The following is a 20020-nucleotide window of genomic DNA, read 5'->3' as shown; positions in this document are numbered from 1 at the left end:
TTCAGATGTATAAAATCGAAGGGAAGGACCCAGAACCCTCCCCACTGGGACTGGAGTTTCATTTCTGCTGAAACGTCTATACTGGAAACTTACTGTTCTTGATGGATGTGCATGTTGCGAAACAATTTGAGGCCTCAGCTCCATTTAAAACGACGTTCAGTGTCAGTAGACGGTTGCCCACCATCTATCATAACTTATTGTTGCTTAGATGTCCTATTTATTCTTGGATTGTGGTGACAAGTCAAATCTTACAATAATATAATACCAATTAATAATTTTAAACTGGAGGCACTAGAGACAGCAAATGCTGAAATCTGGAGCAAAGAATGATCTGCTGGAGAAAAACAGCAAGTTGGGCGGCATCTGTAGATGGAAATGGGTAGTTGACGTTTCAGGTTGAAACCCTATCGTCTGCACTGAAACAACTTCGGACTTGTTTGCTGGCTTATGTCGTTGGTAAAACAAAAACTCCGGATTCAATTGTTTTTTGCTGATAAAATGAAATGAAAAATAGTTACCAAAATAGAGTAATTTCAATAAGTTCTGTCCAGAGCTTTAATAGCAGACAAGCAAATATTAATAAAGCTAACATAATTATACCATATCCTTATAAAGCAAATAGACACATGGTATTTTATCAGTCAGCAGAATATAAGTACTGTTATATATTTCTGCATTACAAGTATTAGTTTGGCTACACTAGGTATTTTCAACTATATAAGGCATCTTATCTGTTTATGTGGATTTCCTTGGACTAATATGCCAAAATCCATTGTACAACAAGCTATTTGGCAGCAATCCAGTCAGCATTTTATTGCCTTGTATGGACAAATGTCTGGAATGGGAGGGGAGGGATCTTAAGCAGTTGTCACTAGACATTGGACGATGTGAGCACATGACTAGTACATCAGCTTAAGCAGAGCAAATACTAACTGGCATAGCTCTGTTAACCTTAGCCTTGAAGAAAATTTAATATACCTCGTAATTTTTGACCACAGGTAAGAGTTTGAACATATATTGTTTCTACAGTTAGAACTTACTTGTCATTATTGGGAGTTGCAGAGAATGTTTAACTTCACAGCTTTCCTGTGTCAGTCTAACAAAAAGATGTATCTTTGGTAGAAGTTAACTTTTGCAGGACAACTTTCAGACTTATGAAGAGATACAGAAGTAAGGATTCAAATCTTATTATCATTTTGCCTCAAAATCTAACCATACAAAAGATTAAAAAGTTTGAAGAACTTCACAGTTTTCATGGGTTAGTCGTGTAAGTTGCATATTTATTCAGAACATCAATTTTTTACTTTGTAAGTAGCTGATATCAAAGATTTCCCTCGCTTATTATATGTTGACATCCTAAATATAGCAGGAAGTTTTAATGGCAAAATTGTTAACATATTTGATCATATTGTAAATTATTGCCAGAAACACAATTCTCTATTTTTCCCCCAGTTGAAGGCTACAGGTGAGGAACAAAATATAACGGGTATTAATTGCTTTTAACTTGTCAGATGTTAATGTTTAACAGATAGGAAACATTGGAATGTGATCCTATAAGTGTGTTCTGTGTAATAAATGATCGCGGCATTCTACTGGGTAGAAAAGTCAGTAAATCCAACAATGGATGCCGCAACATTATCTAGAAGTACTCAGTCTGGCATTCAGTTTAAACTAGAGATTCTTGTTTGCATTCCTGAGCTTCCAAACAGCAGAAAATTGCAGAGATTAACATATTGAGTGCCCTGTGAATTTTTGAAAATATGCTCCAAGACAATCTGCAGGGGGGGGGGGGGGGGAATGAAGTTTAAAAGTTACCCAAAATGGGTAAAATCTTTGTTTAATCTTAACTGGAAAAAGACTATTCCTGCTTAGGTATCTCAACAAACGTTAAGATGAGAGTAATGATTTAACAATATACAGTAGGAGGAATTAAGTTTTGAATATACAGTAGGAGGAATTAAGTTTTGAATTAAGTTTTTGAACATCAAAAAGTAAAATTTACGTAGTACTTCCAATACAAAAAGTTGACTCCAGGTTTTCACAAATGTTGCAGGCAAAAGCTAAATAAAAAATAGTCATGAAGAAATGACCAAAACTTTGTTCAAAATTTGTATTTTATCTTGCAGTATTAGATGAAGTTGAAGAGGAGGTGGGGTACAGAAAGTGAAATACAAATCTTGTAGCCTAAAACAGCAAGCGATCCCACGGGAAGAGGAGGCGTTATCGCATATGTCTTTTCCTTCAGACAAGTCTGACTTGCTTGTGAGATAACCAATGAGTCCTATATCGGATGCACAGACAACACTACAGCTGGGGCAGGTGTTACTTGACTGATGGTTTAATGGGCTGTTTTGTGAAGTGTGTTCCTTCTGATGTTTGTACTCAACTGGATGTACTCCTGCTGTAAAGACATGAGAAACTCAATGCCTTCCTGCATGGACAGGCTTGCAGAAACAAGAGGAAGGTTAGGGGAGAAATATATCAGAAGTAGATTTAATATCACTGGCATATGTCATAAAAATTGTTATCTTATGGTAGCAGTACTTTGCAATACATAATAATAATAGAAAAACTATAATTTACAATGAGAAAATTAAATGTCCTGCAAAAAGAGAGCAAAAAATAGGGAGATATTGTCTATTCAGACATCTGGTGGTGGAGGGGAAATAGCTGTTCCTGAAGTGATGAGTGTGTCTTCTGGCTCATGTACCTCCTCCCTGATGGTAGCAATGAGAAGAGGGCATGTCCTGGGTGATGGGGGTCCTTAAAGAAGGATGCTGCCTTTTCGAGGCATTACTCCTTAAGATGTCCTCGATGCTGGGGAGGCCAGTATCCATGATGGAATTGGTCGAGTTTTTAACTTCCTGCAGCTTTTTCCAATCCTGTGCAGTGGCCTCTCCATACCAGATGGCGATGCAACAGTTTGAATGCTCTCTACATTACATCTGTAGAAATTTGTAAAGAGTCATTGGTGGTATTTGAACATGAGTATAAAAATCTTTTGAAAATCATTAAAAACAGCAGATTATGCAAGTCTGATTTTTTAAAAAATGAAATACAAAGCATAAATTGTTAAAAACATTCAGCAGGTCAGGAAACATCTGTGGAAAGAAAACCAGAATTAATGTTTCTGGTCAAAGACCCTTCATCAAAACTGGAAAAGGGAGAAAACAGGTTAGTTTTGATTTTGCAAAGAAAAGGTTGGGGAGGGTTGAATAGAACGAACAAAATATCTGTGAAAGGGTGAAGTAAGGTTCTCTGAGGGGATAAAGAGTGTAAGTGCAATTCGATGCACCATCAATAACTCTCTGAGACGTGAGGCGAGATATAAGCTTTTATTGGCTGGAAGAAAGAACAAGCAGCAATTGACGACCACACTACATCCTGGAGACTGAGGCCGGGGCTGTGTCTCCAATCGCCTTTATACCGGGGTCCGTGGGAGTAGCCACAGGAGCAGTCAGCAGGGGGGACATGTCCAGACAGGTATATGTAGCTCACCACACAATTAAAAGGGTTTAAATGGTGGGGAGAGAGTAATAATCCCATTCCAACTCACTCTGGCTCTCACTTGCATGTCTCTGTTGTCAGAAGCCCAGCAACTCATCTTCCATTTAGGCACATTGCAGCCTTCTGGACTCCAGCTTCAGATAATTCACTTTCTCCATCTGTATCAGGATGAGCTAATTCCACTATAAATTATCCACCTGAAACATCAGCTCAGTTTTCCTCTCTCAATTATTGGTACCACATCCCATTATTTACAAATCATTATACTTCTTTGATTGTATTATCACCACCTAACTACCCTGTTGATCCATTTGATGGAAGGTTCTATACGAACAGCAGCCTAATCACAACTTGACCTACCCAATGCCGCACACACTCTTCATTCCAACTTAGTTCTAATCTGTTTACTCTCTTTTCGAGTTCTGATTGAAGGATTTTCAAACTGGAATGTTAACATATTTCTTTTTCTGTCTTGCCAGCTTAGAGGCTCCAGGTTTTCCTGTGAGCATTGAATACGACATGTGTTTGCATCCTAATACCAAGGTGAAGAGCAGGTTAATTTTTTTGATGTAGAAAAGAATGTAACTAAAAGAGATTTGAATTCATTGATACTTCTGGAGCGCTGGGGTGGGGGTGCAGGTAATCTGAAGCCAAACACGGGAAAATTAGAGTAAGCATAAATACAAGAGGTTCTGCAGTTGCTGGAAATCCAGAGCAACACACACAAAATGCTGGAGGAACTCAGCGGGTCAGGGAGCATCTATGAAAATTAATGACTTTTCAGGCTGAGATCCTTCCTCGGGACTGGAAAGAAAGGGAGAAGAAGCCAGAATAAGAAGTTCGGGGGAGGGGAAGGAGTACAGCCTAGAACAGGGGTGGGCAAACTTTTTGACTTGTGGGCCAGAAAGGGTTCTAAAATTTGACAGGGGGGCCGGACCAGGAGCAGATGGACAGAGTATTTTGGTAATACACCTCATAAGAGAAAATAAAATATCCTAGGATATGTAGAAAACATGTGCTTTAACTTCAATTGAAAATGAACAAATGCATTACAACAAAATATCTGTCTTTGAAGTCCCATGGTATTTAGCTATTTATTGAAATGACTTTTAAAACACTGAAAATTAAATGAATAAAATACAGCTTTTTTAATAGTAACAGTTATTATTTTAAAGCACTGAAAATTCTGTTATCCTTCAAGATATTACCATCATCACTCTCCTCCTGACTGTCTTTATTTCAAAAACGGTAGGAGATGCAGGTCTACTTGTCCTGCTCCTTCTTATTCAATTGTCCCCTGTGCCAAAACTCAACAACGACCAGCACAAGGACAGAACAGTGACAGCGCGCCAGTATGCGGAGCACGTTATTTGATCTGGAGCGCATTTTTTATTTTGAGAACGTACGTGCACCTGTGCACTACTCATGTCCATCACTTAACAGAAATGACATGTAACATGTAAGGCTTATTGAAAAAAATATTTTCAAATGCATTTTTTACATAACACAACGAAGAAACTTATTTTTAATTTCAGTTGTAACAGTGTCGTTTGTCTCCCTTTTTAGCCAGTGCATCAAAGTCTGGATTTAGTTTTGTTGTGGCGATTCTCAGGATGGATCTGAGGTGTTGGTCAGTTAACTTGGATCTGTGGCTGGCTTTGTTGATGTTCATGACGCTGAACGTCTGTTCACACAAATAGGTCGAGCCGAACAAAGAGTAAAGCTCAAATGTGGAGTAATACGCTGCACCTCAACAAAGGTCAATGTGTAGCGGTGTGCTACATGCAGCGCTAAAATTACGACATGGAGTCGGTAACTGCAGTCGAAGAAAAAAACTTTCTTCGAAATCCCCAGCCTCACTTTTAAGCCTCCCTCAACCTGCCCCCCCCCCCGTGACGCAGAGGCTCCAAAGCTCTGTGCTCGCAAATCCCCGCAGGCTATCTCCCTTAGCTGGAACGCTGGCTAATTGTGAGCCGGTTCAGATGTGCCAGGAAATGGGTCGCCGCAAATGTATATAGAGTGTGTCATCTATTGGGAAAATGCCAGAATTGCGGGGAAAAAATGTTAACAAGGTTTATTAATATAATTTCATCAAGTTCTGCGGACTGGATTAAAAAGCTTAACGGGCCACATATGGCCCGCGGGCCTTAGTTTGCCCATGCCTGGCCTAGAATGAAATGGGTGAAAATTAGAGTAAGCACGCATGAACAAAACTGTGAGCTTTGCTGTTGTGAATGATGTGAGAAGTTAGGGGTTGTGGCAACAATAGGATAAAGAACCAAAAACCTATGGCAACGATCAACAGCACCACACAGTTGCAAACTGTCACATGGCTGACAATGGATATACTGTTGAAGTCGAGATGGCACTTGCATGGTTCCTTATGCATTTCTTTCAGCATGTCCTAAAACACCTTGAAGCCAATGAAGAACTTCATTGAAAGATAGGAACTGTTATACATGCCATCACCAAATCCATGCATCATTCTTGTCCCCAAATTATCTGCCATTACACATCATATATATGCAACTCCACAGTGATTGAAGACAATATGTCAAGTTCAACACCGTCACTGATGACAAGCAGCTCTACTTCTTCAACAACTCACTCGACATTTCCGCTGTATCTGAGCTGTTACCTTTCTCAATGTGCCAAGGTTTCATCTAGTTGAGTATTGGATGACAAAAGCTCAGTTTTCTGCTATAACCTTCATTTATGCTCATTCACTCATGGCCCCCATGTTCACTAGGTTGTAAGGAGACCAAGTCTAGACTTGGCTCCAATTTAAATCCTTACCTTTTTGCATTCACTCACATCAAATGGACAGCCATCTCTACTGTTTTTGACAATTACATGGTTAAAAGGGAAAATGATTGTTGTTGTTTATACATCACTGAGATTTCTTAGAGTAATATAAAATTGACAAGATAATACTTGCTAATACATTTTCTGATCACGTGAGATGACTATCTATAATTATCTATTTCGCATTTGATGCTTCTTGTTATCTTTAATATTGTAATATGAAGATTGTTGAATCTCCAAACAGTCTTTTAAATCACGTCAGGACATTAATGGTTCTGGAGATAATACATACTAGATCATTTGTATTAAGTAATTTTTTAAAAACACTTATTCTAACTGAGGAAGTTATAAAAAGCAATTTCCAGTGTTCTCATGATAAGAAGCCACTATTCTAGCTTTAGGAATGCAGTGTTAACTATTCTCAGCCACCTGGATCAGTGGAAGTATGAACCGTCCATAATTCATGACTGGCCTCTTTCAAGAACAACTCAGTTAAAGTGTTAAAAAGGCATATGAAAAAAAGGTGGACTGTTGATTTATTTAAGCTTATTTACTGAAATACCGTGTGGAATAGGCCCTTCCCGGCTCTCGAACCACACCACACAGTGAATCCTTGATTTAATCCTAGCCTAATCACTGGACAATTTACAAAAGCAATCTTCCAACTGGAGTGTCTTTGAACTGTGGGAGGAAACTGGAGCACCCGGAGGAAACCCACACAGTCACAGGGAGAAAGTCCGAATTCTTTATATGCGCGAAGGGAAGTCACAGGTCGTAGTATGGTAAAGTGTTGTGATAACTACTACACTACTGTGCCTTCCTGCTAATGTAACACACCGAGAAACTGCTGGAGGAACTCTACAGGTCAGGCAGCATCTATGGAAAGGAATGAAGAGATGCATTTCGGGTCAGGCCGCTTCATCAGGACATGCGTGTATTACTACAGATTCCCAGCATCTGCAGAATCTCTTGTGTTTATAGTGTTTTCTGGCTCCAATGGTTTAAAATAATAATATTTAGTTGTTTTTTGCCTCAGCAGCCTTATCCACATAGCAACATAAACCTTGATAGTCCCTAAGTTATTTAATCTCTAACAAGATGGCAAAAGCAACTATTGATTCAGTGGAAGGGACTTTATCTGATGATGTGAAATGACCATCCACGGATAAGTGCTGGAGGTGTGGATAGATTCATCTTTGGCAATGCCCTCTTCAGTTTGCTCAAATGTGTTGCTATTACTGCCAAGATACATTTACGAAAAATGGCTGAGGTATAACGGCAGAAGAGGAGCTCTCTTCCAGAGTCTTGAGCACAGGGAAAATTTGGTGCAAGAACGGAATGAGTAATCCCTTTACCAAAATGGATTTTAGTCACGCCTGAACTTGCTTTTTTTTTTGAGATCGTCATATACTGATGTAGGTTAAGCACAGTTATAAGCGACATAAAAATAAAATGTTACATCTGCTGTCCTGATACAGGGTTTTGACCCAAAATATAGACCAACCCTTTCCCTCCACAGATGCTGCCCGACCTGTGGAGTTCTTCCAGCGGCTTGCTTTTGTTTCATTTTCTAGCAACAGCAGTCTCTTGTGCCAAACAAGTGAAGTTGATAAAAATGAATGAATTTGTCCATTTTCTAATATCTAATGCTTGACATCTTGATATATGGGATGCTTATAATTTCAAAACTCAAAGCAAACTTACTTTAAAAGTTTAGAAGATCGAGGCACAACTGCACAAGCATGAGGACATCAGCAAGTCAGACCAGCGGGAAGGATTTAAATGGAAGACAGCTTTATAGAACAGACATTGGGGGAGTAGAGGGTATCAGAGTAGGAGGGCTTTGGCTCAACAAGGCTTCGGCAATAACAAGTCAATGCGAGGTAAGTTACTTATGACGAATAGAAATAGGAAGTATATCTGTGGAACCAGTGTTCTGTACTGGGTGTCTGATGTGGGACGTCCAGGAGACTCCCAGCCTCCCAGATGTGTCAGGTGCGTCGAGCTGCAGCTCCTTAGGGACTGGGTTAGGGAACTGGAGATGCAGCTTGATGACCTTCGTCTGGTCAGGTAAAATGAGGAGGTGATAGAGAGGAGCCATAGGCAAATAATCACAACGGGGCCTCAGGAGACAGATAAGTGGGTAATAGTCATGCAAAAATCCGATACTAGAGAGTACCCCAGTGGCTGCCCCCTTAACAATAAGTACTCCTGTTTGAGAACTGTTGGGGGCAGGACCTACTTGGGGGAAGCAACAGTGGCCGTGCCTCTGACACAGAGTCTGGCCCTGTGGCTCAGAAGGGTAGGGAAAGGAAGAGGAAGGCAGCAGTGATAGGGGACTCTATAGTTAGGGGATCAGACAGGTGACTCTGTGGACGCAGGAAAGAAATGTGGATGGTAGTTTGCCTCCCAGGTGCCAGGGTCCAAGATGTTTCTGATCGTGACCATGATATCCTGAAGTGGGAAGAGCCAGAGGTTGTGGTACCTATTGGTACCAATGACATAGGTAGGTAAAGGGAAGAGGTCCTGAAAACAGACTACAGGGAGTTAGGAAAGAAGCTGAGATGCAGGACCTCAAAGGTAGTAATCTCAGGATTACTGCCTGTGCCACATGACAGTGAGTTTCGGAATAGAGCGAGGTGGAGGATAAATGCGTGGCTGAGAGATTGGAGCAGGGGGCAGGGATTCAGATTTCTGGATCATTGGGACCTCTTTTGGAGCAGGTGTGACCTGTACAGAAAAGATGGGTTGCACTTGAATCTGAGGGGGACCAATATCCTGGCAGGGAGGTTTGCTAAGGCTATTGTGGAGAGTTTAAACTAGAATTGCTGAGGGGTGGGAACCGAACTGATGAGACAGAGGAAGGGGTGGTTGGCTCACAAATAGAGAAAGCTTGTATGCAGTGTAAGAGGGAGGATAGGTAAGTGATCGAGAAGGGATACACTCAGACTGATGGTTTGAGATGTCTCTGTTTTAATGCAAGGAGCATCATGAACAAAGCGGATAAGCTTAGAACGTGGATCAGTACTTGGAGCTATGACATTGTGGCCATTACACAGTTTTGGATGGCTCAGGGGCAGGAATGGCTACTTAGAGTGCCAGGCTTTAGATGTTTCAGAAAGGACAGGGTGGGGGGCAAAAGAGGTGGGGGCATGGCACTGCTGATCAGAGATAGTGTCATGGCTGAAGAAAAGGAGAAAGTCATGGAAGGATTGTCTACTGAGACTCTGTGGATGGAAGTTAGAAACAGGAAGGGGTCAATAACTCCACTGAGTGTTTTTTATAGACCACCCAATAGTAACAGGGACATTGAGGAGCAGATAGGGAGACAGGTTCTGGAATGATGCAGTAATAACAGGGTTGTAGTGGTGGGCTATTTCAATTACCCAAATATTGATTGGAATCTCCCTAGAGAAAGGGGTTTAGATGGGGTGGAATTTGTTAGGTGTGTTCAGGAAGGTTTCCTGACACAGTATGTAGATAAGCCTACAAGAAGAAAGGCTGTACTTAATCTGGTATTGGGAAATGAACCTGGTCAGGTGTCAGGTCTCTCAGTGGGAGAGTATTTTGGAGATAGTGATCATAATTCTATCTCCTTTACCACAGCATTGAGAGGGATAGGAACAGACAAGTTAGAAAAGCTTTTAATTGGAGTAAGGGGAAATATGAAGCTCTCATGTAGGAACTTGGAATCATAAATTGGGAACAGATGTTCTCAGGGAAACGTACGGCAAAAATGTGGCAAACGTTCAGGGGATATTTGCACGGCGTTCAGCACAGATATGTTCCAATGAGACAAGGAAAGGATGGTAGGGTACAGGAACTGTGGTGTACAAAGGCAGTTGAAAGTCTAGTCAAGATGAAAAGAAAAGTTTATGAAAAAACTACGTAATGATAGAGATCTAGAAAATCATAAGGCTACAAGTATGTGAAGAGCAAGAGGATAAGTCATGAGAGGAAAGGACCAATCAAGTGTGACAGTGGGAAAGTGTGTATGGAACTGGAAAAGGTAGCAGAGGTACTCAATAAATACTTTGTTTCAGTATTCACCACAGAAAAGGACCTTGGTGATTGTAGAGGTGACTTACAGCGGTCTGTAAGCCCAGGATATTATAGACCAGTGAGTCTTATTTCAGTGGTTGTTAAGTTGAGGGAGAAGATCCTGAGAGGCAGGATTTATGAATATTTGGAGAGGCATAATATGATTAGGAATAGTCAGCATGGCTTTGTTAAAGACAGCCTGATTTAATTTTTTGAGGATGTGGCTAAACGTATTGATGAAGGTAGAGCAGTAGGTGTAGTGTATATGGCTTTCAGCAAGGCATATACACTACACCTACTCATGCAAGGTTTATTGAGAAAGTAAGGAGGCATGAGATCTAAGGGGACATTGTTTTGTGGATCCAGAACTAGCTTGCCCACAGAAGGTAAAGTGTGATTGTAGACGGATCATGTTCTGCGTGGAGTTTGGTGCCTCAGGGATCTTTTCTGTGCCCCCTTCTCTTCATGATTTTTATAAATGATCTGGATGAGGAAGTGGAGGGATGGGTTAGTAAATTTGCTGATGACACAAAGGTTGGGGGTGTTATGGATAGTGTGGAGGGCTATCAGAGGTTACAGTGGGACATCGATAGGATGCAAAACTGGGCTGAGAAGTGGCAAATGATGAAGTGGTTCATTTTTATAGGTCAAATATGATGGCAGAATATAGTATAAATGGTAAGACTCTTGGCAGTGTGGAAGATCAGAGGGATCTTGGGGTCCAAGACCATATGGCACTCAAAGCTGCTATGCAATTAGACTCTGTGGCTAAGAAGGCATACAGTGCATTCGCCTTCATCAACTGTGGCATTCAGTTTAAGAGCCAAGAGGTAATGTCACAGCTATATAGGACCCTGGTCAGATCCCCTTTGGAGTACTGTGCTCAGTTCTGGTCGCCTCACTACAGGAAGGATGTGGAAACTACAAAAAAGATGCAGAGGAGATTTACAAGGATGTTGCCTGGATTGGGGAGCATGCCTTATGAGAATAGGTTGAGTGAACTCGGCCTTTTCTCCTTGGATCAATGGAGTTTGAGAGGTGACCTGATAGAGGTGTATAAGATGATGAGAGGCATTGATCGTCAGAGGCTTTATCCCAGGGCTGAAATGGCTAACACGAGAGGGCACAGTTTTAAGGTGCTTGGAAGTAGGTACAGAGGAGATAACAGGGATAAGTTTTTTACGCAGAGTGGTGAGTGTGTGGAATGGCCTGCAGGCAACAGTGGTGGAGGCGGATACAATAGGGTCTTTTAAGAAGCTCCTGGATCTATAAATGGAGCTTAGAAAAATAGAGGGCTATGGGTAACCCTAGGTAATTTCTAAAATAAGTACATGTTCGGCACAGCATTGTGGGTTGAAGGGCTTGTATTGTGCTCTAGGTTTTCTATGTTTCTATTAAAAGTAAGTATATGTCACCATACTGCCTTGAGATCCATTTTCTTGGAGACATTCATAGCAGAACAAAGAAATATAATAAAAATCAATGTAAAACTATCCACAAACAAAGACCGACAAGCAACCAATGTGCAAAAGAAGAAAATTGTGCAAATACAAAACAAAAATAAAAAGTAAATAGATAAATAAATAAACAGCTAAATACATAATTAATAATAAATAGACAAATAAGCCAATAGATAGATAAGTAGATAGATAGAGAGATACTGAGAACTTGAGTTGTAGAGTCCTTGAAAGTGATTCCTTTGGTTGTGGAATCAATTCAGTATTGAGGTGAGTGAAGTTATCCACATTGATTCAGGAGTCTGAGGGTTGAAACATAATAACTGTTCCTGAACGTGGAGATGCGGGACATAAGGCTCCTATACCTCCTTTCCGATGGCAGCAGTGGCATGGCCTGGTTGGTGGACGTCCTTAGTGATGGATGTTGATTTCTTGTGTTTATTATTCAACATAATCCTTTTTCAACAAGAAACTATTGGATGGTACACTTAAGAAGACCTGGCCTTCTTATTTATTATGTGTAGAAGTATTTAAGAACCTAATTGTTGTTTGTAGCAATAACAGGTGATGAATCAGTAAGATGAAAATGAAGAGCTGAAAAATAATGCTAACAGCAGGGAAACTAGACTAATCTATGTTTAATAAAGTGACCCTACAGATGCTGAAGTAAATATAAGTAGATGTTTTGGGATATAAAGTGTGGTTTAAGAAGAGGTAGTTGTTCATCACATCCGACAATGACAGGAGATCTGTGCAGGAAAGTTTTTTAAGTGGAAAAGCTGTTACACTGGGGCAGTTCCATTTTCCTGACCTCAAAAATCCAGATCCAGAGGTACGAACACGTGTCACAAACTGGGTTCTTCCTCAGTTATGGATGACCACGATGACTTCAGTGCCCTGTCGTTCCCTTCGCTCTCCACGGAGTATAACAGTACTGCCTTCCTGGCTGTTGGATCTCGCTATAGATCTCATCTGCCCCGTTCACCAGGTCTGATTTAGCATGCTAGGCCAGGTGTGTCTCTATCTTACCGGGTATGAAGCCTGCCGACTGCCATCACTTGGTTTAGCCTGCCTATTAAAGCGGTGTAGCGGGATGTTGTAGCTGTGGCAAGCAAACAGCTACTTGGAGCCAGAGCTAAGTGTTCAGTGAGGACCAGTGGTAAGTGAGCTGCCCCAGAACGAACATGGCAAGCCTCTTCACCTCTCTGGACACTCCATACCCCTGGTTTATCTGGTAGGAGCTGTTTTATTAGCTTTGAAGATTTCAGTATGTACTTGGTTAACAAGCATGGTTGTCTTACGTGGATAGAAACCAAACTTGCATTCATTCCATCAATTTGCATCAGAGTTGAAAAACAAATTTAAGAAGCTGTGATATGAAATATAAAACAGAAATGCTGAAACTACCCAGCAGATCAGACAGCATCAGTGGAGAGAGAAACAGAGTTAATATTTCAGGTTAATGACCATCTATGAGAAATGACCTCTTGGGAATTTGCTGAATTTTCTGCGAGAATGATATTTATTGATTTAATTACATCTGTTGATGGCTCTGATGAGGGATAGCTCAGATTCTTGGAATATTTAGAAAATGTCATGAGGGGAGATCTAAGTTTATAAGATTATGAGGGAAATAGATAGACACCGGTATCTTTTCCCCAGGTCAAAATGTTTAATACTAGAAGACATGCATTTAAGGTAAGAGATGGCTAGTTCAGAGGAGATGTGCATAGCAAGTTGTTTTTCACAAGAAGTGGTAGATACCTGAAATGCACAGCCAGGAAAGGTAGGGGAGGTGTTGAAGAGGCGCTTGGATAGGTCCATGAATCTGCAAAGGAGGAGGGATATAGGCATTGCGTAGGCAGAAGGGATTTGTCTAAACAGGAGAAATTCTGCAGATACTGTAAATCCAAAGCTACACACAAACAACATGCAGGAGGAACTCTGCAGATTAGGCCCAAAACGTCAAAAGTTTATTCATGTCCATAGATGCTGCATGACCTGCTGAGTTCCTCCAGCATTTTGTACATACTGCTAGGGATTTGCCCAGTTAGGAATTTAAATACTAGTTTAATTAGTTTGGCACAACATCTGCGGCTAAAGGGGTTGTTCCTGTGTTGTGCTGTTCTATGTTCTATGTTTAAAAATTAAGCAAGGGAAATTGTTACAGATTACTTTGGCTAGTTTTGATCTCTACTGAATTCCTGCCACTCCTTACAAATGCTTTCATTAACATTCAAGAATACTCATGTAGAGGCTGATTCTCTGTTCTACTTGTGATTACTTTGTAGATTAGGAATAATGGTTGTTCCAAATTACAGCTCTTCCTCTTCACTGCAAAACATCAGCATTGCTTACATTTATTTAAAAACCATTTTAGAATCTAATGAATAGTTGCAGTATGAGAGGTTATTCTGTTTCATCGAGTGTATTTAATGGAAAATGAATTTATATGTTTACTTTTATTCTGGAAGCGTAACAGATCGCAGATGCTGGAATTTTAAAAGGTAAATGTATCATCAAAATGCTTCTATGGCACCATATTACAACCCTGAGATTCATTTTCTTAATGTGAGTGCCCACAAGAAAATGAATCTTAGGTTAGTATATGGTTCCAAGTATGTACTTCGATAATATTTAATCTGTGACACAAAACCAGCTGTTGGAGGAATTCAGTGGGTCAGGCAGTATCTGTGAAAGCAAAATGACATTTGATGTTTTTCAGCTGAGATCCTACATCAGGACTGTAAGTATTGAGGAAGAAGTGCGGGTATAGACAATGAGAGAGAGAGAGAGCTGAGATAGGGTGAACATCTATGCATCACCCTCCTCTCTCTCCTCTTTATATTGGCTATTCACCCTCTACACTCTCAATCCCAATGCGGGGTCTCAACCCATCCCGTTTCCTCCCCAGATGTTGCTTGATCTCCTGTTTTCATCCAGCAATTTGTTTTGTTTTCTATTCTCCCTTGTGTAGATTAATTAAAAGAAACATCTAATTGAGCAGGAAAAGGAATTTAAACAGGCTTTTCAGAAAAGGATGCCTTTTTAGTCATAAGGAAACAGGCATGGAGGTAATTTGGCCCAGAGCAACAATGGAAGATTCAGTTCCATAACATGACCTTGGTGGTGTGTTTTTTTTCAAGCATCCGTATCTTCTGCCCAGTGGTGGTGTTGGGGGTGTGTGTGGGGGGGGGGGGGACAGGAGAACATCCAGGGTGAGAGAGGTGTTTGATTTTGTTCAATGTTTTACGGAGGCAGTGGGAAGTGTAGACTGAGTCCAATCTCTTTCCATTTCCTTGCTCTTTCTATGGATCCTTTTTAATGCTATTTTGTTGTCTGGTGATTCCCTCAAGCAACTATCATTTTTGATATTAAAACTAGTTCCAACTTTTAAAATTAACTCTGGTGCCCTGTTAGCTGAATCAACCCCATGTGTTTGACAGAGTTGTAATGAGATAGAGAACAAGTGAAGAGTGGAACATTGGGAGTGGTGATCCATTAACTCTAATGTCTGACATTTCCATGGACTAGTTGCTTCACTGCATTTGTCATATTTTCTAAAACACTGGAAGGTACTTTGCACTTTATGAAGTTCTCAAACTATTTCAATTATATCAGTCACAGGATCATATACGTTCAGTAGCAAAAGTACAGTATATTGGGAAGCACTCAGACTAAATTTTTTGTTGCAAAATTAATTCTTTGCTTCCCTCAACAGGAGGGCATGTTCCTTCTGATATTTTAATCTTAGATTGAGTAAGATGGTAATCAAATTGAAATGTTTCACCAACCTATGTGTGTTTTTACTAATGGTCATATTTAGACAAAGAAATTACATTTGACATTAAGAGTCAAAAATATTAAATCAGTAACTTTATCCAAACAGAAAATGTGTTTTTGCAACCTGGTTATCATAGTACAAACATGTTTACCCTGTTTACTATCACATGGTAGACATTTAGCCAATGTTGTTCCTTTACCATTCACTGACTTTGCACCTATCTGAGGGAGTTTGTAATTGGCCATTTTCAATATTGTTAAATGATAAAATCATAGAAAATTTACTACTGAGACTCATTGTATCCATGTTGGTCAAAAATAAAGATCTACTTAGCCTGCTAGCACTAGGTTTTGGTACATATACGATAACTTATAAAAATGATGAGGGTTTATGCCTTCAACATCTTTTCAGGCAATTAATTCCAGATCGCTGCTGGCCTCTACATTACATTTTTCTTCTTTTGTTCCTTCTTCTTCTTATCTTTCTACCAATTACTTTAAATCTCATAATTTTAAAAACACTTAAATTTTCACTCAATCTACTTTCTCCTTCAACAAAAAATACTTCAGCCTACACTGATAGCTAAATATTTGCATTTCTAGTAATGTTGCCCTTGTCCGCTCTCCATTTCAATCACGTCTTTCCTGTAATGTGGCGACAGAAATATAAGGAGCATTCAGATGAGTCCTGATGAAGGGTTTTGGCCCGAAACATCGACTGTTTACTTTTTTCCATGGATGCTGCCTGGCCTGCGGAATTCCAACAGCATTTTGTGTGCGTTGCTTGGAGTTCCAGCATCCGCAGATTTTCTCTTGTTTCAGGACTGTTCTGCTGTTCAGCTTCGCTCAGTCTACCTCCTATAAACTAATGTGGAATCCTGCTGTTGGTGTTCTAGCACAGACCACATCTCCTCCACACATCATCCCAGTGCCTGGTGATCTACCTTGATGCATCTACAAATCCGGATTTCAACTGGAAACTGCAGGGAACCCCTTGAGTTGACAGTTCACAGCAGGAATAATGTCATAAGACCATGATTGATCTTACAATATAAGGCCAACAGACAAATCCAGTCCACTAACTGTTATTCCCAGAATACCAATCATTATTTGGTACATCATGCAGGTGGTTAATATTCATAAATGAGACAAGCCAATTAAAGTCACCATGTTAAACAACATGAAAACCAAGTCCAATTCTATCTTTGTCTGATATATACAGTACTTATTGCAAGGTTGAGGGGCCAAACATCTGCTGCCGGATTCTTATTTCTATTTTCTTTTCCTCTTGATGAATTCCCAAGATGAATGAGGTCAGCTTAAGGATTTCTCCGATGTCCTCATTTACAGTAGATTCGTTAGATCTGGACAGACCAGACATCAACTGTCAATAGTATCCCTGATTTCATATTTTGTGGTACAGTTACTCAAGAAGCAGTGTGACAGGAGCTACTTACACTAAATTTAGTCCAAGGATTCATGCGCTCAGTATTTGCAATGTACAGTCCACAAGATGCTAGAGGAACTCAGCAAACTGGGCAGCATCTATGCAAAATTCAATATTCACAGTAAATTTATAATCAAAGTACATATATCTCACCATGTGCTATCATGAGATTCATTTTTTGTGTACATTCACAGTAGATACAAAAAAATGCAATAGAATTAATGGGAAAACTACAGACAAACAACCAATGTACAAAAGAAGACAAACTGTTCAAATACAAAATAATAATAATAATAATAATAATAATAATAATAATAAGTAATAAATAATATTGAGAATGAGTTACAGAGTCATAGAGAAGTACAGCACAGCAACAGGCCCTTCAGCACATCTAGTCCATGCCAAAACCATTAAAACTGCCTACTCTCATCGACCGACATAGCCCTCCATGCCGCTATTATCTATGTACCTCTCCAAACTTCTCCTAAACATTGAAATCAAGCTCGCATGCATCACTTGTGCTGGCAGCTAACTCCACACTTTCATGGCACTCTGAGTAAAGAACTTTCCCCTCGTGTTCCCCTTAAACTTTTCACCTTTCACCTTTAACCCATGACTTCTAGTTGTAGTCCTACCCAACCTCAATAGAAAAAGCCTGCCTGCTATCTATACTCCTCATAATTTTGTATATCTCTATCAAATCTCCTCTATATCTTCATTCTAAAAAATACAGCCCTAACCTATTGAATCTTTCCCTGTAATTCAGGTTCTCCAGACTAGGCAACATCCTTGTAAAGTGTGAGGTGTAGAGTCCTTGAAAGTAAGTCCATTGAATCAGTTCAGTGTTGAAGTGAGTGAAGTTGTCCATGCTGGTTCAAGAGTCTTATGGCTGAAGGATAATAACTGTTCCTGAACCTGGGGAATAAACAGTCCTAAAGAAGGGTCTCGGCCTGAAATGTTGACTATTTATTCTTCTCATAGATACTGTGTCACTTGCTGATTTCCTCCAGCATGCATGTGTGTATTGCACAAGATTTCCACCATCTGCCAAATCTTTTGGCTTTGTCACTTTGCTATTAGGTCACAGTTGTTTTTTTATTGCAAAAGATGCAGTTTAAACTGACAAGATAAATAAGCCATCAGTAATTTAACTTTTGGAATCCCATTTGTTCAGCATGGGAGCTTCTAAATAAGATAATAAATTCTTATTTTGCATTTTGTATTTAAAATGACTTTTGGATCAGAAATGATGAAGATAAAAGAAAATTAAACAAGAAGGTTTTGTATTCTTTCAGTTTTACTCAGAGGTAGATGAGTAATGTTTGATTCTTCATGATATGAAGCAACACTTTCACAAGTTCCCCTGTAATTGGAAACCTACAGCAGGATCACAGTGAAACTAATACTGCAATAATTAATCTCAGCAATTTCATTTGAAGCAATTTAATCTTAATGAAATGTGCAACTGTGTCTCATAAAGATGGACTACACAGTGAGTCAGTCTTCAGAACTGTGGGCTTATATCCAAAATTCATGTCTTCTTAAAGAGCACATACAGGTATATTTTTCTAGTTACATGAATATAGAAATTAGGTAGCACCTAAAACTAACTTGAGATGTATTAGAAGACAAATTTGTCAACTTCAGTCTACAGTGAACAACTACATGTTCAATCTTTATTCTGTGCACATTGGTGGTGAATGACCCAAAGCTGGAGTAAAATAAAAAAAAGAACCAAAGATGCTCCTCTTGATTGATAACTGATCACAATGTATATGAGGAGGTCAGTTCCAAGCACATCGAAGTGTGGTACTTCATTGGATGGTCTACTGGCATTTTAAAACATAAAGTATAAAATGGTAAAGCATTTGAGCCAAGATTGTTAGTATTGCCATGGTGTACATTAACCTCAAACCCTGTATTTAGTATTGAATTGATCAGTGTCCTTGACATAGAACAAAGGATAGCACAGCATGGGAACAGCTCACGATGTTGTACAGAGATAATTAAATGCCAAACTAAACTAATTCATACTGCCTACCCAACATCCCTCGATTATCTGTGCATGCAAGAGCTTATTTAAGAGCCTCTTAATTGTCTCTATCATAGTTAAATACACCACCACCCTTGGCAGAGCATTCCAGGCACCTGCCACTCTGTGTAAAAAAAAACTTGCCATGCCCATCTCCTTTGAATTTACCCACTCTCATCTTAAATGAAGGCCCTCGTGTGAGTGACATTTTGACCCTGAGAGAAAGATACCTGCTTTCTACTCCATCTCTGCCTCTCAGAATCTAACAAATCTCTATCAGGTCGCCCCTCACAGAGAAAACAACTCTAAATTGTCCAACCCTCCATATAGCACAAACCCTTTGACCAAGGCAACATCCTGTTAAGCCTTCTCTGCACCCTCTCCAAACCTCTACCTCCTTTTTATAATGAGGTGACCAGAACTGAATGCAATACTGCAGATGCGGCCTAACTAGAAATTTATAAAGCTGCAACATCCCTTCCTGACTGTTGAACTTAATTCCTTGACTAATAAAAGCAAAAGTGCCCAATGCCTTCTTTATGATCCTATCAACCTGTGTTAACACTTTCAGGGGGCAATGCACTTGGATCCCAAGATCCTCCTGTACAATAACACTGTTAAGAGTCTTGCCAATTACATTACACTGTACTTTTACATCTGATCTCATAAAGTGCAGCACCTAAATTCCACTTGCCATTTTCAGCCCATAGCCACAATTGATCTATATCCTTCCGTATACTTTCCCAGTGTTCTACACTATCCACCACATCACCAATTTTTGTAACATCTGTAAACATACTAACCCAATCATTGACATTTTCATCTAGATCATTTATATGTAGCATAAACCTTAGGTGTCCAGTACAGATTGCGCAGAACACCACTAGTTACAGACCTCCAGCCCCGTTGTAGGTCCCGTTGACAACTACCCTATGTCTTGTGTGGGCA

At 39.9% G+C, this 20020-nt stretch overlaps 1 protein-coding gene across 2 annotated transcripts in view; it reads left to right on the top strand.

Moving 5' to 3' along the window:
• Positions 1-867: 867 nt before the first annotated feature.
• LOC132399874 (myosin regulatory light polypeptide 9) overlaps positions 868-20020 on the top strand; it is a 33157-nt gene continuing 14004 nt past the window's right edge. For both annotated transcript variants that reach the window (XM_059980738.1, XM_059980737.1), the window contains exon 1: positions 868-998. The gene's annotated coding sequence lies outside the window, so the exon portion shown is untranslated. The remainder of the gene's footprint in view (positions 999-20020) is intronic.

The sequence above is a fragment of the Hypanus sabinus genome, chromosome 9 (genome assembly GCF_030144855.1).
Source record: "Hypanus sabinus isolate sHypSab1 chromosome 9, sHypSab1.hap1, whole genome shotgun sequence".
Lineage (NCBI taxonomy): Eukaryota > Metazoa > Chordata > Chondrichthyes > Myliobatiformes > Dasyatidae > Hypanus > Hypanus sabinus.
This window is presented reverse-complemented; position numbering and strand designations above follow the sequence as displayed.